General features: G+C 40.5%; 1 protein-coding gene across 9 annotated transcripts in view; it reads left to right on the plus strand.

The window, feature by feature from the left end:
* Positions 1-18,671, plus strand: part of LOC148110362 (uncharacterized) — a 296,218-nt gene that overhangs the window by 137,547 nt on the left and 140,000 nt on the right. For 6 of the 9 annotated variants that reach the window (XR_015723895.1, XR_015723896.1, XR_015723897.1 and 3 more), the window contains exon 4: positions 2,450-2,552. The exons of the other annotated variants lie outside the window; for them this stretch is intronic. The gene's annotated coding sequence lies outside the window, so the exon portion shown is untranslated. The remainder of the gene's footprint in view (positions 1-2,449; positions 2,553-18,671) is intronic. 9 annotated transcript variants of the gene reach the window in all.

Raw genomic sequence — 18,671 nt, forward strand, 5'->3', positions numbered from 1 at the left:
TGTATATTAACCTCTTTTGGCTATATTGCAAATACCTTCTCTCATTCAGTATGTTGCTTTTTTGTTTTGCTGATGGTTTCCTTTGTTGTGCAAAAGCTTTTTTATTTTGGTGTGGTCCCTAGAGTTTATTTTTGCTTTTTTTCCCCCCTTGCTTGTGGAGACATATCCGTAAATATGTTGCTAAAGCGGACATCCAAGATTATTTCCTGTGGTTTCTTTTAGGAGTTTTATGTTTTCAGGTCTTACATTTAAGTGTTTAATCCATTTCGAGTTTATTTTCATGCATGGTGTAAGAAAATGGTCCGTTTCATTCTTTTGCATGTGGCTGTCCAGTTTTCCCAACACCGTTTGTTGAAAAGATGGTCTTTCCCCATTGTATAGCCTTGTCCCCTTTGTCATAGATTACTTGACTATATAGATGTGGGTTTATTTCTGGGCCCTCTATCCTGTTTCATTGATCAATGCCTCAGTTTTCTGTGCCAGTACATACTGTTTTGATTATTATAGCCATCAGAGTTATATCTTGAAATCTGGGATTGTGATATCTTCATTTTTGTTCTTTCTAAAGACTGTTTTGACTATTTGAGGTCTTTTGTGGTTCCATACAAATTTTAGGATTATTTGTAGTAGTTCTGTGAAAAATATTATTGGTATATTGATGGGGATTATATTAACCCCTTAGATCGCTCTGGGTAGTATGGACGTTTTAATGATTTCAGTTCTTCTAACCATGAACATGGTGTATCTTTCCATTTGTTTGTGTTGTCTTCAGTTTTTTTCTTCAGCGTCTTACAGTGTTCAGAGTATAGGTCTATCACCTCCTTGATTACATTTATTCCTAGGTATTTTATTCTTTTGGGCGCAATTGTAAATGGGATTGTTTTCTTAATTTCTCTTTCTGCTCCTTCATTATTAGTGTATAGAAATACAACAGATTTCTGTATGTTAATATTGTGTCCTGCAATTTTATTGAATCCATTTACCAGTTCTAATAGTTTTTTCGCAGAGTCTTAAGGGATTTCTATGCATAGTATCATATTACCTGCAAATAGTGGTGCTTTTACTTCTTCCTTACCAATTTGGATATTTTTTATTTCTTTCTCTTGCATGACTGCTGAAACTAGGACTTCTAGTACTGTTAAATACAAGTAGTGAGAATGGACATCCTTGTTTTCTTCCCCATCTTTAAAAAAAAAAAATTCAGTTTTTCACCATTAGTATGATGTTAGCTACGGGTTTTTCATATGTGACTTTTATTATGTTAAAGTATGTTTCCTATAAATCCACTTTGTTGATAGTTTTTATTTGAATGGATGCTGTACTTTGTCAAATGCTTTTTCTGCATCTATTCAAATGATCATATGGCTTTTATCCTTCCTCTTGTCAATGTGATATTTCACATCGATTGGTTTATGAATATTGAACTACCCTGGCAGGACCCTGATCATGACCTGAGCCAAAGTCAGACACCCAACTGACTGAGGCACCCAGGCACCCCTATTTTCTTTATTCTATTAGCTTTGGACTTTGTTTGTTGTTCTTTTTCTAGTTCCTCTGGGTGTAGGTTTAGGTTGTTTATTTGAGATTTTCACCATGCTTTGAAGTAGGCCTGTATTGTTGTAAACTCTCCCCTTAAAACTGCTTTTGCCACACCCCAAAGATTTTTGACCATTGTGTTTTCATTTCCATTTGTCTCCATGTATTTTTATTTCCTCTTTGATTTCTTTGTTTTCCCATTTGTTATTTGGTAGCATGTTGTTTAGCCTCCATGTGTTTGTGTTTTTCTATTTTCTATTTTCTATTTTCTCTTATAATTGTTTTCTAGTTTCATACCACTGTGGTCAAGACACACTTTTGATATTTCAGTCTTCTTAAATTTATTGAGACTTATTTTGTGGCCTAATAGGTGATCTATGCTGAAGAATGATCCAGCTATTATTTCTTTAGATAAGTTTTCTACCCCCTTCTTTCTCTCTCTTCTCCTTCTGGGATCTCTATAATGCAAATGTTATTAAGTTTGATGATGTCACAGAATTCTTTTAACATAGTCTGTTTTTTTATTATTTTTAAATTTTTTTGCTATTCAGCTTGGTTGCTGTCCATTACCCTGTTTTCCAGGTCACTGATCTTTTCTTCTGCATCCTCTAATCTGCAGTTGATTCCATGTAGTGTACTGTTTATTTCCGTTACTGAATTCTTCAGCTCTGACTCATTCTTTTTCATATTTTCTATCTCTTTGTTAACGTTCTCATGGAGTTTATTCACTCTTTTCTCAAGTCCAGTGAGTATCTTTATCACCATTACTCTGAATTTTTTATCAGGTATACTGCTTTTCTCCATTTTATGTAGGTCTTTTACTGTGATTTTTGTCTTATTCTTTCATTTGGGACATACTCCTCCGTCCCCTCATTTTATCTAACTCTCGTGTTTGTTTCTGTGTTTTATGTAGGTCAGCTACATCTCCTTGTCTTGAAGTAGTGGCCTTGTGTAGAAGACATCCTGTGGTGCCTATAGCACAATCCCCCTGATCACCAGAACCAGCTGCTCCAGAGGTATCCCCTGTGTGGGCTGCATGTGCCCTCCTGTTGTGACTGAACCATGATTGCCTTCGGCCCAGTTGGCTGCCGTGACCTGCTTTCCCTGCTCTGGGTGTGCTAGACAAAGTTTGTTTCCCATGCTGTTGAGAGGCCTGTTTGCAGCCCCTGCTGACTCATTGGTGGGCAGGGCTGGAAGTCAGCCTAGCTCTCTGCAATTAGCCTCTTTACCATAGCCACAGGTGCCCCAATGGGCAGGGCTTGCTTCCTGCACAGCCAGCTAAGAGGCCTGGCTGCAGGAATTGTGGGTGTGTTGGTATATGGGATTATCCCCCCTCTTCTCACGGGTAGGAGTCACTTTGGGGTGGTGCCAGTCCTAGCCTGGGCTGCCTGCTCAGTATAGCAGGGCAGGAGCTGCTTTGGAGGCGCACCTGCCCAAGTGGGTGAGTTTGATGGACTGGGTCTAGAGGGGAACATGGGGGCAGGGTTACTGGTATTAACAAGTGGATGGAGAGTGTTAGGGCTGACTTCTACAAGCTTCCAGCTATTTAGGCTAGGGGAGGGGAAGAGAAATGGTGCCTGCTGGCACTTTTGTTACTGGAGAAATTTCCTGTAGATCTCTGGCCTCCAGTATATGTTCTAAGATAAGTCAATAAGTCTCCTTCACATATGCTCCAGTTGCTTTTCAAATTGCTACTTCTATCCTGTGTCTTTAGCTGAGTCATTTGGTGGCTGGTTTAAGGGCAGAGATTCCTATCAACTTCCAGCTCTCCTGGAGTTAAACCCCACTGGTTTTTAAATCCCCCAGAGTTAAGCCCCTCTGGTTTTCAAAGCCAGAAAATAGGGGGCTCATCTTCCCATTTTAGGCCCCCAGTGCTGGGGGAGCCTATCCTCTTACTTTTGGATCCTCTTACATCCCTTTGCTTGTGATGTCCCTCCTGCTTGTGTTTAGTCTCATCAGGGTTTGGTTCCTAACCATGTCTCTGTTCTCCTACCCTTTTCAGTGTGGCCTTCCTCTGTGATTAGATTTGGGAGGTCTGTTCTGCATCTCAAGGCTGTTTTCGGAGTTAGTTGTCTAGATGTAGGATGTTATCGTGATGTGTCCGTGGGATGAAGTGAGTTCGGATCCTCCTCCTCTGCCGTCTTCCCCAAAACTCTAGTGTTGTTAGTTTTAATTTGTCTGTCAAAACTAATTGTAGCCAAATGAGGTTTGCAGCAGGTTTGATGTTAGACAAACTGACTTCAATCCTGTTACTTTTAGTATCATATCAGCAGTCTCACCTATAAGCCATAAATGTGCTTTCCTAACATTCTCATTTTATTATATTCAGCTTCGATATGAAAGTATATTTCATTCTGGTAACAGGACAGAATTAAGACTATTTTTGTTTGATATCAAAAAGTGAAAGGTAGATCTGGTGCTCCTCCAGTAGGAGCTGACTTTTTGATACTCATCCCACCACTCAGAAGGGGGCTCAGTACACAAACAGACACCAGACAGCAAGGATAAAAAAATGAGCAAGGCATGGCCCCTGCCCTGAAAACCTTATAGTCTAGCTGTGTGTAAACAAATAATTACAGCAGTGTGATTCTTACCGTGCAGAAACGGGCCATGGGAACCCTGAAGGGACAGCAGTATGCATAGCCCAATGGATGTAGTTAGCAGAGCCTTCACAGAGAATGCTGTACCTGAGATGGGCTCTAAAAGAGACAAAACTTGCCAGATCTCCAGAGAGAGATGAGAAGGACATAACAGGCAGAGGGAATCTCATGAACAGTAGCACAGAGCATAAAGGCAGGTTGTGTTCTTGGAAAATAGATGGTTCGTAAAACTTTTCCATGGATCTCCCTTTGCTGTATGTCTCAAAAGCTAATGGGATTTGGGCAGGTTTCACAGAAGTGAAGGGAAGCATGACAGGTGGGCATGGCCATTTGGGCCAACTCAATGCTTTTGTTGGTTTTACATCTGAATGTAGAGTAGGAATTGAGATATTATCTGCTTGTGCCTCTCCCTCCCAATTGTGGCAGTGAGATTCTTCTGATTAGGAAGAGCTGCACGTAGAAAAGTGCTTTTATCTTTGGAATCCCACAGATCTTGTGACCTCTTTGAGCTTTAAATCTCTGTGACCGATGATTTGGCCAATGGGAGCTTCTGGCAAGGGGTGGCAACCTTCCTGACATGACCAGAAGGTCCATCTTGTTGAAAAGCAGATATTACTTACTGCTAGGTTCCTGTTGAAACTGAACACCTGACCCAAGGAGGTCTTGTAAGTCTCTTGTCTGATATTACCATTTTAGGGTAGGTCAGCTTAGCTTCAATGACTAACAAGATGGGAAAGATTCAACAAGCCTTCCTTGTCAAATAGAAATGGTGTAGCCAAGAAGAGGGCCATCCGGCCACAGCATTTCAGCCTTGTATGAAACAGTGTCAGCTTTCCCTTTGGGAGAAACTTCTTCCCCACTCTGCCACCTGAGTCAAAGCTGCTGATTCAATGGAGCTTTTGCTTGACAGAAATCACTCTAAATGTCTGGGCCTGGTTCACTCATAGTTCAGCTGAACTGAATCTTGTTGTCCATTGAGCCGCTGTGGCTGTTCAACTCAGCAGTGGCTAGTGTGGGACCAAAATAGACTTGGTAATTCTGCTCGGGGGGACTAATGCAAAGCTGTTTTCATTTGCTACTCCCCTTGATGAATCTTGTTATATTTTTACTAACTCTTAGTCTGTTGCCAGTGTTTGGTCTGCCACTTGGAAAACTACAGATTATCAGATTAAAGACACTCCTTTTTGAGGTTGTAAACTGTGGAAATAAATTGTGACTTTTGATCAGACTGTCTGGGTCACTCATATAGATGCCTACAGTATCTACAGTTCTTTAATGAGACTGAATGGAATCAAGCACTGTTAGACCCTAAACCACCTAGATTGCCATGATTACAGTGGATCCTTCATCTTTTTTTTTTTTTAAGATTTTTTATTTACTTATTCGACAGAGATAGACAGCCAGTGAGAGGGGGAACACAAGCAGGGAGAGTGGGAGAGGAAGAAGCAGGCTCGTAGCAGAGGAGCCTGATGTGGGGCTCGATCCCATAATGCCGGGATCACGCCCTGAGCCGAAGGCAGACGCTTAACAACTGTGCCACCCAGGCGCCCCCGGTTGACCCTTCATCTTAATGGAAATGGAGACATCAGCAGTCGTAGACCAAGCACAAAATAAAATACTATGTTCAGACACAGATGCTTCTGCATGCCAGACTGTGGTTTCTGCCAAACTTGATCCATTTGTCACACAGGGGAAGAAGACACATTACAAGGGGCATTCCTTCCTTTCACTTCTAGCAGATTATCTCTGTAAGAACTTTGATCTCCCTCTCTGAGCTGTTGGTGGTGCCCTCACCATTGTTGACATCGTTGTGCTAGTCAGATCAGTTGATTCTGGCTCTACCATTATGGTCCTTGAAACGATCTGTGTTGCATTTTGGCTTCTCGAACAATTTACATTCTGATAATGCTTTACCTTTTATTGAAAAAGCCACTCAACTTTGGGTTTATATTGCCAATATTCAACAGACCTTCCATGCATACACAGGATCTGATTTTATTGAGCTCTGCAAAGGCTTCCTTAAGTGTCAAGTCAAAAATATTTTTTACTCTACCTCCCTTACCTCCTCCTGGTCCACAGTGTTAGCAAGTCAGTTTGGTCACTGAAGTCAGTTGTCTCAGAAAGGGATGATTTCTTCTCACCTGCTTCATGAGCAATGAGCAGGTCAAAAAAGCTGGGGCATTTGTGGATCTATTTTGAAAATGTGGCATTCTGCCCCACCATTCCTGAACATGATACATCTTTCCCTTAACAGTAACCCCACGTATGCTAGTGTCTCTGACCTCTGGGAATCTGCCTGGTAAAGAGGGGATTCAAATGTAACTGTGGTGCAGTCACCTAGATTCTCTTATTAGATTATTGTGATTCTAGATGATAAGAAAATGAATGCTCATTTAAGCATGCTGCTCACCAAGTCCCCAGTAATATGGCCCACGTAGGCCAAAGCGGGTGGCATAATGTGTAAATTTTATAGAGATGCACTTGTCCCTCTTCTATTTGATGTTTCCAGATGACAAATTAGGACGTAAATAGGAGATAGTTGGGAAACAATATGGCACCGTAGCTGCAGGTGTGGGGCAGACTGATTTCATTGCTTTGGGGGAGAAGCAACAACCATGGCATTGGAACGAGGATGAGAAGAAGGAAAATGGGTGAGAATCTTAGTGGAGAGACAGCAGCCTTAAGATCTGTGGTTTGTCAGCCACCCTGGAGGCTTCTTTATGAACAAAAACACCCTGAGGTAGTTCTCCCAAACTGCTGCAAGTCTTATGTTTAACTGACTGCTGGGTCTGCCATTCCTCACAAGACGGCTACTACCATGATTTGATCACCATTCCCCTTAGCCTTACAGGGAAATGGATAGAGATAGCGTCTCTCTCCAGATCAAAAGACAGGCATACTTATTATCCAGTAAAATGAAGATTAGTATTTCCCTCCAGAGCAGAAGCTGCCATGCCTACTGCCCATTATAAAGTACTAATTACCCTAAGCTCAGGGGGTTTCTCCTGTAATTCAACCCACTGCACGTGCAGGTATCACCCAACCCCTGTGAGTCACTATGTAGGAATTAGGGCTTTGGGAATCAAAGCAAAAAAATACTGCTATTTTAGCTACTACTATTGCTGTGAATAATAAAGTCCTGTGTCTCTGACCCAAGAATGTCGTGTGTTTTGACAAAACTCATGAAATTATTGCAGGTCAACTTGCTACTTTACAAATAGGGTAAAATCTCAGAATTTCAAGTCTCTTGACTGTGGCTAAATCCAGATGGACCGAAGCATTACTGTTCGGAAACAAAGTAGCAAGACATGAGCCTGGTAAAATAGATCAGGGCTTGATGGTGAAAGGCCTTATTTGCCAACCTATGGGATTTGGAGTTATTCTGTAAGTAAGAGGGAGTCATGGGTGATTATTAATAGGTAGAGTGGCAGTTAGAAGGAGAGATTGGGTAAAGGAAGATTTACTCAGAAACCCCGTTAGCAGGCATCTGACATCCAGGTAAGAGATGACACTGACATTTCCCCGGGTATTAGATACGGGAACGAAAAGAGCATAACATTTCAAGAGCCATTTAGAAGTAGGCTCATGTAACTTGGCTTCCAACTGAACGTGAGGGCTGAAGAAAGGAAGGGTTCCAGTATAACAGCTGAGTTTTTAGTTAGAGGTCTGTTTAGAGGTACAGACAAGTTTGATTAACATGCATGGCAGTCCAAGAAGACCAAAAGTTTATCTTCTCACAAAAATGGTTCTTGATAATAAGAATTATTCAAAATAGTTTCCTGGAATTTTAAAGGCATGGGCAATTTGGACCATGATTTAACTACATTAATGTCTAGCCCTGCATGGTTTCTTTCAGAGGCACATTCTTACTTATTAATTACAGGCCCTACCTAAAGGGAAGACTCTGGTCTTGTTATGTTCAGGGCAGTGGGAAAGGAATAGGTTGTAGAGTCTGTCAGACATTGGCTTAAATATAACACTCCTTACTAGTCCTAATTAGTTTGTTTCTCTGAGTCCATTCCTTCTTACAAAATAGGAATGCTTATTCCTAACTAACAAGGTTACCGGGTGAGTCAGACAAAGCACACATGTGAAGCTCCTAGCACATGGTCGGAAAGTTAGTTAATCTCTGCTCACCTTCCTTCCTCACCAAGTACACTTCTGCCTCTTCAGATCTAAATCGCTCACCTAAGCTTTTTTCCCGCAGCTTTCCCCAGTCTTGATAGTTTTCTTATTTACCACTCAGACTTGACGGTCAGCTCTGTCTTTATGGCTCTGTACCCACCACCTTTGGCTGTCTCCTCACGCTGAGCTTCCTTGGGCTGCCCTACTTAGTTTACTCTGGAACTCTTCTTCCTCATCACACTTCGGCTGTTTGCTTCTGAATCCAACCTCTCTCGTTTAGAACCAAATATAATCCCTGAGGGAGAAGAGTCAGTAATGCTAAGACTGAGAAATTTGAAGTTTTCTTTTTAGGACTTTTGTTTTCTATTTGATTGGGGAGCATTAGAATGGTGCTGGTGAAAAACCCTCTGGCAAATCTTCCCACAGAGGGAACGATGGTTGTAAGAAAGAACTAAGGATGAAGCTCCCTCTGCAGCTCGCATAAATCTCACAGTTTAGATCTCAGGTGGGAAGATCATGACAACAAAATGTTACTCTGTGGGAACCGGGTCCCCAGTCACCATGGTTTAAAGGGATGCAGTCTGGAGTCGTGATTAAAATCGGGCTTTGCGTTCAGGCAGGCCAGGGTCCCGTTTCTAGCTCTGTCATGCACGAGCTCCGTGAACTTGGGCCAATTACTTAATCTCCTTCAGCCTCAGTTTCCTAATTTATAAAGAAAAAATGGTAGAGGTGCCCATGCCCTGGGTCATTGTGAGGATTAAAGAGAATAAACTATGTAAAGCATAATGGCTGGCAGGTGGAAGTGCTCAATACTTGGTAGGCATTCTCGGATGTCTGGGTGCACACTGGATGCAAATCCAGACACGTGACTCAATGTTTATGTTATAAAAAAATCTCATATAAAACGATCCTAACTAGGAAGTGATTTATTTGTATGATGGTTGTTGTAAGCACAGCATGTCACAAAAGACGTGAAAGCACAACATTAGACGTGCTATGCAAATATGACATTATTAGTACTAAGTACAGAAGTAAACAGATAGCAGATGTGGTTATTAATCTCAGACCAAAAAAATTTACTATTCAAAGCACTTTCAGAAAACATAGTTATATAAAAAGAAAAAAAAATTGCTAGGAAAGTGAGAAGTTAGGTGTCTTTAAAAGCTTTCATTCTAATAGCACTACTTAGATGACAAATCATAAGATTTCATAGCTATTACACTCATAAAAACATTCTCATTCACAGCGTGATCGTTCATGATACATGTTATTTACCAGATACTTAGATTTTAATCTGATCTGAGAGTATTAATTTTTAAAATGAATGTTATAAGGACCCTAAAAAATAACTATCAAGTAGATAGAAACAACCCAAGTACCTGTAATAAAAGTCACATAAACTTCTGCAGTACAGATTGAGTTGGTATTTTATACACTCTACAGGCAGTAAATGCTGTATTTTATCACGTAGATTCATTTCTAGCTACTCCTTATAAATCAGAGGTCTGATAAAATATATCATAACAGTCTGTCCTGTAAACACTTTTTGAATCATGCTTTGTTGACCTTACCATCATATTTGTTTATCAAACACATTCATAAAACTGACATTGTAAAATAAATGTTTATGAGCTCTTATTGCCAAAATTTAAATGTGATCAGAACTTTCTGGAAGTGTCAGGATATCCCCACATAATCTCTGTCCATATAAAGTCATGAAACCAGGGAATCAAACCATTCACAAGCAAATGTAATTTCCCTCAGCCTTCTTAACACCTGATTTCTTCCCAACTGATTTGAAAAATTCCAGAAAACATCAGCTTAACAATGTTTATGTGTTGCAGGGACAAAATAACCGTGGAAACAGTAGGATGTAGAGCAAGTCATGATCACCAGGGTGTCGTTTCCCAGTGATATTATTGAAATATTTGTTCACCATATATGTAGAGTCTGAGAATTTCATGAGGGAAAAGGACAGGGACTATCACTCTGGAAGGGTAGACCGAGATAGAGCTAAGTACTTCGTCTTAGTCCAGGTGAGTCGGTTTGGTCCCATACATGCACACTTCATTCAGCAAAACCAAAGCCCCGAGAGAACTACACCCACTGCCTGAGAAAGTACACCACGTTTTATTACACCCTCCAGTTCATAGCAAATATTTCTTTCTGCCTCATAGGCTGTTCTCCCTGAGAGAAAATATGGAAATACCAGTAAAACCATCTTGTAATGTTTCCAGAAATATTTTGGTGTCCTAATAATGTTTAAAAACTTAAGGATTAGTTCTCCAAGCCAGCTTCCTAACCCAGCCCTCCTTCATTCTGCTCTATTTTCAGTAATGAAAATGTGATGTCTACTGTTCATTGAGATAATATGTTAGTGATTTCTTCATGGCAATTACATTATATGGAAGGTAGCAGTTTTTTACTTCAGTAGTTTTTAGCTTTTACCTCAGTAGTTTTTCTTTTATTCTTTTACTAAATTTAACAGTTTTTCCTTTTTTTCAATTTTTTGAGTTATGAGTTAACTTATTTCCTTTTACTCTTTATCAGTATTTAAAAATTAATATTATTTATTTATGTAATCCACCAGATTGGGTACATTTAGACTGTTCCAACTGTTAGCCTGTCTTAGCTCAGGCTGCCATACCAAATATTATAATAGGCTGGGTGGCATCAACAACAGAAATTTATTTCTCACAGATCTGAAGGCTGGAAGTGTGGTAACAGGGTGCCAGCATGGTTGATTCTGGTGAGAGCCCTCTTCTAGGATTGCAGTGGGCTATGTTCTCGCTGTGTCCTCAAATGATAGAGACAGAAAGAGGAAGCAAACTCTCTGGTGCCTTTTATTAAGGGCACTAATTGCATCATGAGAGCCCCGCCATCATGACTTCATCCTAACCTAATCACCTTGCAAGAGCTCCATCTCCAAATACTATATTGGCAGTAAGGACACCAACATAGGAAGTTTGAGGGGACATAATTTAGTCCATAGCATCCTGTTATTTGAACATTAAGAGTGAGCTCACTTTTTTTTTTAAATGAAAGACAAGGGTGGAAGGGGCAGAGGGAGAGAGAGAATCTTAAGCAGGCTCCACACTCAGCACAGAGCCTACTGTGGGGCTCAGTCTCATAACCCTGATATTATGACCTGAGCTGATATCAAGAGTCCGATGTTGGGTTTTACACCACTGAGCCACCTCAGAGCCCTGAGATTTAACTGATTTTTAATGCTTTTATAAATAACCCAGAGAAATAAGTGGTGGAAAATTAACTAGAAATTAAAACAGGAAAAAAAATTGGGGAAGAAAAAAGGAATCATAAAGGGTTATAGAACTGCTGTCTGTCAAGGCACCGAAATCACCAGCCCTCGAATAACCAGATATTGTGGATTTTAATTTTTCATAAGAACATTCTTTATATCAAAGTTTAGAGCCAACCAAATTGCTTTTGATTACATTTTTCTTTTTTTTTTTTTTTTAAGATTTTATTTATTTATTTGACAGAGAGAGAGAGCCAGAGAGAGTGGGAACACAAGCAGGGGGAGTGGGAGAGGAAGAAACAGGCTCCCAGCGGAAGAGCCTGATGTGGGGCTCGATCCCAGGACCCTGAGATCATGCCCTGAGCCGAAGGCAGACGCTTAACGAATGAGCCACCCAGGCGCCCCTTCATTACATTTTTCTTGAATACACTGCTTTTCACAAAATTATTTGCAGTCAAATCACATGTTGTGTTTTTTTATTTGGGGTAATAATGTAACCTCTATAGACCAATACCAAGTGAAATGAGGATTTGAGATACATTTCCAGGAAATTGTGACTTTGATAGCCTAAATTGTTTCTCTGGCTCAAATTAGGTATATGAGGCATAGAATCAATTAAAATTTTAAAACGGCTCCACTGGGCCCGTGCTATATACTTACTAAACACTTGTTGATTTGTTATTTAGCATAGACAAGACATGGGATGAGAAAGAAATGACTCCGCTGCCAGCCATTGACAAAAGCTTTGATACATCCTGCAAGAAATATTGGCACTCTAGTTAGCAAAGGACAGCACGCAACAGCGCTAACATACACAGTCAAGAGACTGAAGAAGTTCTAGGTGTTCTTATCCTGGTCAGACTTATCAATAGGAGGCTGAGAATACTATTACTGCTATTTACATATTGGTACCACACTGGCATGGATTTGCATAATGTATTGAGGCTCTATGCTCTAGAGAGTTGCATTGTAACATATTGGTGCTTAATGAACTCTGAAAAAATTGATTTTCCACAGAGTAAATTAAGGAATGCATTATAGCTGTTAAAGCAATCTTAAGGGAAATCCGAAGCTTCCACTGCAGCGCCATGCTTAGTAAGTAATAAATTACATGTTATACTTATTTGCCTTAATTCATGCTAATTTTGTCCAATTAATGTATCACAGTAATTCAGAAGCCTGTCACAGGAGAGCTAATTATTTATTGGATTTTTGTGTTCAGCTCCCTAGGAGTCTACTAGCAAACAAACTTGCGACTGTCTTTCTCTTAGGTCCACAGTGACATTCTTATGTCTTACTGTGGGGAAGTGAGATTTTTGCTTCTGCCTCAAGTTTCTAGAATGAATTATGGGATACCTGAGTCATATTCTTGCAATTTGATTGGTGACATTGTTTGACAGCCTGCCACTCGGTTCACATAAGACCTACTCTCTTCCCTATCAAAATACTTCTACTTCGAGTCTGTATATTTCAGAGCTATCATGAAGAAAAAAGACTTTGTTAATAATTTGCCCACATTAGGAGATTTCTACTTATTACATGAGTGTCTATCTGTATACCCAAAGTGAATTGGAAAAGTCATGTAATCATCTGGACAACTCTCACCAGAAATCCCGATGCGGTTGCCTCAATTCTCTTTGCATTTTAGAGCATGCTCATGGATTATCTGGACACTTGTTTTCTTCACTGCACTCTGCACGCTCGGTTCTACACCTTAGAAAGCCTCATGCCGTGTTCTAAAACTCTTGTTTGAAAAAGAAATCGAATCTAATGACGATCAATATCAGCTTTGCAGAAATAAATGTTTATTTTACTGTGGTATACTTTTAATTCACAGCCCCCAAAATGAATTATTTATGAGATTAATTTGTGCAATTTGTACCTATAAATAATGTGTCAGTTGCTAAATAATTTGCACCCGACGATCAGAGTCGAAGACGCAGTGCTTTCCCCGCTGCGGAGTGTTCCCTATCTTCTAGAATCCTGACAGACCCATGCGTTCAGACAGTTATTTGCAGAGGGTAAGAAGCATTCAATCTCCTATTTTGCTCCCTCCTGTGAGTATCAGGAGAGCACTTGTCTGTTGATGACCTTCTTCCAACCAAATAAGTAAGAGGTAATATCTCTTTAAATACGTAGTACAGCACGGTGGTTACCAGCAAGTTCTAGCCACAGCGATCCAGCTTGATGGCAGGTGAGATCCACCACCGTTTATGTCACAGACATTAAAAAAACAAAAAAAACCCAAGTTTACCTTTAGAATCCTCTTTAATTTGATGGGAGAAAACGACAATATCTTTTTCTTCAGTCAGTTTACACTAACCTGTTTGCCCTTAACCAACTGAGTATCTGAAAATCAGTAAACTTCTCTAAACCTCATATAATTTTACCCCTTAGTATATGGTTACTTCAAAATAATCTGCCACCTACAGTATAATGTTATTTTCCCCTCCTACCGACTGTTTTTATTACCTATTCAAAACTGGAAATAAATTTCTCTCTCTGCTCTTATTTCCATATGGCATTAAGGTTTCAATCACCTTTTCTTTTTTTCTCTTTTTTTTTTGTTAACTATAATTTAGAAAGTTAAAATTAATGGGTCACTTCCTTGCTTCTTGGGAGAGTGAATTTGCAACTGCAGTTTCAGCCTTTGTTAACTTTGACCAAATTAACAGAACAGAGTAGAATAAAATAGAATAGAATAAAAATACCAGGTTTATTACTGAATATATTCCTCCAAGGAAAATGCAGATGTGTTGGTTATTTCGTGTGTATTCCAAGTCCTTCTAAGGTCTAAACTCTCTCAACATACACCACCCGCCGTCTAGTATTGAGGACTTGCACTGTTTTAAATGTCTTTTTTTTTTTTAATGAAAGATTTAAACTTTTGCCCTCCTCTTTTTTTTTCTTTTTTAAGATTTTTATTTATTTATGAGAGAGAGACAGAGAAAGCAGGAGCAGAGGGAGAGGGAGAGAGAGAGGGAGAAGCAGACTCCCTGCCGAGCAGAGAGCCCAAGGCAGGGCTCAATCCCAAGATCCTGGGATCATGACCTGAGCTGAAGGCAGACGCTTAACTGACTGAGCCACCCAGGCGCCCCTGACTCTGTCCTTGTATACACTTGCTTTATATCAATTTTGACAGGACTAGGATACTAAAATCCCGAGTCTTTACCAAATGCTAATGGAGATCAGTAAAATTCAACCTCATAGACTCTGCGTTTTAGTTTCTTTCTGTGTTCCTAAAAATCTTGGGACCTGAGTAAGCTAGGCTACACCAGGTCTCGGGTCTATGTTTTGCTCATCCTTCAGGGAGCAAAGCGGGCACAGAGGAGCTTCTCGCTCCCCATCTCTAGAACTCGGCGGATAGCGTTCGTCTGTCCTGGGCTCCCAGGTTCCCTGCGCTCTCAGGGTTTTGACTAGGCCGTGCTCACACTTGACTTGGTGAGGAGAACATTGATCTGACACGCGTTTGAGGTGGGAATGCAGTAGGTGGGCGGAAGGCTCAGCGGACCGACCCTCCGGCTGCATTTGATCACAGGATTTCCCTGGGCCTAAACCACTTCACCTGTAAAACGCGGTCAGAGCAATTCATCACTAAGTCTTTAGGTGGGGTGTTTGTTTTCCTCTGAGTTTAGTCTGAAAGCGCAGGTAGTGACACACCACAGTGGGCACAGCAGAGCTCTGTTTGTCCTGAGCAGTCAGGCCCAAGCCCAAGAAAGGATGACAAAAGTCCTGAAGGGCATTTCTCTCCCTCAACCTTCTTAAATATGGGGGGAGGGGGGGAGTCCCATCAGTTTTATTTGACAAATTTAACCAGACCTTGTTCTTCCTTCGATCAAACTGCCCAAGGTGCTCCGAGTTTATCAACTGTTCCATTTTTTGCAGCATTTGGGTTTTGGAGTTTCAAGACTTGTGGCCCTGAGTCCAAGGTTATGGTGACATATTTCCTTTGTCCACTTCCTCCTCAGTCAGCAGGTCTAAGAGCTCTGCACCTCTAGGAGTCTGGGCAACGTAAGCCACCTCCAAATTCAGCATCTAGAGTCATCCTAGGAGGAGTCCCAGACAGCGGCACTGCTGCTGAAAACCTCTCTCTCTCACACACGCGTTGTCATTCACACACACTCCACAAAGGAAAACTAATTAGCAGTCACAGAGAGAAGTCAAATTCAGCTAATTTTATTTCCAAGTGAAAAAATGAGAACATGCTATGGAAACTTTAATGTATCTACTTGGAGCAGGACTGCTTTTGTTCTTTCCTATAAACCTGAGCTTTTCATGCTATTATATGTTGTTAGTATTTTTCTGTCTCATTACCTCTGCTGTAAAAACAACATTTAAGGATATTTAAATCATTTTCCATCTCTCCCTATTACAAACAATACTTTAATTACCATTCCTAAAAGTTAGCTGCAATGAGAATTTCGGGCTCTGAAATGCCTTGGCCCCACTTCGATCAGTACAGTCTCGGAGTAGCCCACCCTCTGTAACATTCAAACGTGCCCCGGGAGAATCGTAGGGTTAGAGGGCGGGATCTGTGAGCCAGGTAAGAAGGAGGCTAAGAAAGACTGCTGATGTTGACTTTAGGTTTAGATTCTTTAAATGGTCAAGGATGCAAAATACTTCCCTTTTTCAAGATTTTAACCTCCTTTTACTTAGAAATAAATTGCTTCTGTGTATGAGAATACGAAACATTTCTTTCTTCGGCATTCTTCATTTTTTTTAATAATAATTTTTTCATTGTGTTATGTTAGTCACCATACAGTACATCCTTAGTTTTTGATGTAGTGTTCCATGATTCATTATTTGCGTATAACACCCAGTGCTCCATGCAACACGTGCCCTCCTTACTACCCATCACCGGCAAATCAACCATTTAAATATCAGATTCAGGATGAGGAAGATGCTTTTATATGAGGATCTATTTGGTGTCTGCTTTCCCCTTTCTTAGAAGAATCTTAGAGGCATTGCTGGGGGGCTGGAATAAATGAGAAGAGTCAGCAGTTGTTTTTCGTAGAGCCTTTTACTGCTAAGAAATAAATGACTAACACAACGTATTTGCAATAGTATAAAATACAGATACCTTCAAGAGATAACCAGGCATTTGGTGGTCAGGATATTAATATCGGTCCGTTCTCCTTCTAGGATGGGGCAGCAAGATCCTTTGATGGCTCCTTTTTATAAATTACCAAAAACAAAACAAAAAAAACCTTAAAACAAGCAAAAGTAAGAGACACTAGTTCAATAACAATCCATTCATTTATGCTTTAATTAAAATATTATTGAGGAATATTAAGAATCACATGCTTTTCCGTGTGCTGCAGCTACCATGGTGAGTGAGTCAGCCAAGGTTCATGCCTTCTTGGACCTCACAGTCTAGTGCATGGAGCTGAGCGAAGGGTAGGAAGTGAAGGAGGCATAGAGGGAAGTAAGAAATGTCAGCAGTGGTGGGTCCTATAATAAAAATTAAAAAGATACTATAGAGAAGATTCTAGATGGCTTCTTTATTTTTTAATTCCACTGTAGTTAACAGATAGTGCTATATTAATTTTAGGTGTACAATATAGTGATTCAAAAGTTGCATACATTACTCAGTGCTTATCACCTGTTTCACCCATCCTCCTACCCATCTGCCCTCTGGTAACCAGCTGTTTGTTTTCTATAGTTAAGAGTCCGTTTTTTGGTTTGTCTCTTTCTTTTCCCTTTGTTCATTTGCTTTGTTCCTTAAATTCCACATAAGAGTAAAATCATATGGTATTTGTCTTTCTTTGACTGACTTATTTCACTTAGCATTGTACTCTGTAGATCCATCCATGTCATTGAAATGGCAAGATTTCATTCTTTTTTTATGGTTGAATAATATTCCCCTGTATATAACACATCTTTATCCATTCATCAGCCAATGGACACTTGGGCTGATTCCCTAGTTTGGCTATTATAAATAATGCTGCAATAAACATAGGGGTGCATGTATCCCTTCGAATTAGTGTTTTTTTTTCTTGGGGTAAATACCGGGTAGTGTGATTACTGGATCATAACGGAGTTATATTTTTAATTTTTTGAGGAACCTCCATACTGTCTTCCACAGTGGCTGCACAAGTTTGCATTCCTACCAACAGTGCAAGAGGGTTCCTTCTCTCCATATTGTTGTCAGCTTGTTTCTTTGGTTTTGATTTTAGCCATTCTGACAGGTATGAGGTGATAGCTCATTGTGGTTTTGATTTGCATTTCCTGATGAGGAATGATTTTGAGCATCTTTTCATGTGTCTGTTGGCCTAGATGGCTTCTTTAGATTGTGTAGTCAGGGAAAGTTCTTTCTAGAAGTGACATGTTGGGTGAGATTTGAATGGCAGGTAGGAATGTCCGTCATTCATGGGATAACTAGGTACTAGGAACATTCTAGATAAAGGAAAAACCTAAAGCAAAGTGTTCTAAGATGAAAACAAAGCAAACAAAAACTGAGAGAAGGAAAATCTATACAAAAGATCATAACTATCCAATGTCTCTTAAAAATCAGTAGCTCACATTTATTGACCAGTCCTCTTTGGTATAAGCACCATGATCCCTAAGAGCAAATCACAAGTGACACCCAATATCTACATCATTGTTGGCGTCCAACCTCAAGAGTTCCTCATTGGTCCTAACCTGTTGGTACTCAGTCTTCTCTACGAGGACCCAAACTCTGGGCTCTGTACCTCAGTTTCGCACCTGCTCTTGTCCTGCCTCTAGTCTTTCTGATTCCCTAATGGGCAGCTTGAGTCTCCATTTCCCTGCTTAGTTGTGGTGTTGCCCATTACCCAGGGCTGATTTGGCAAACCCTTTGCTCAGGTGGATTTTTTACCTTCACCTTAGCCCTGCACACCTCAGCTCTCCCACTCACTGCAAAGCAGTCTAACCTCTCTTCCACCCCATCCCCACCTTCCTCCTGCACCAAGGAGATTCAAGGAAATGTATATTGGAATTTAAGGAGATTTGGGGGGCACCTGAGTGGGACAGTTCGTTAAGCATCTGACTCTTGGTTTCTGCTCAGGTCGTGATGTCAGAGTTGTGGGATCGAACCCTGGTTGAGCCCCACAATGGGCTCTGTGCTGGGTGTGGAATCTGCTTCAGATTCTCTCTCCTTCTCCCTCTTCCCCTCCCACTCACGTGCTCTC

Source organism: Ursus americanus, chromosome 3 (assembly GCF_024610735.1).
Source record: "Ursus americanus isolate L20-20 chromosome 3, mUrsAme1.1.p, whole genome shotgun sequence".
Classification (NCBI taxonomy): Eukaryota; Metazoa; Chordata; class Mammalia; order Carnivora; family Ursidae; genus Ursus; species Ursus americanus.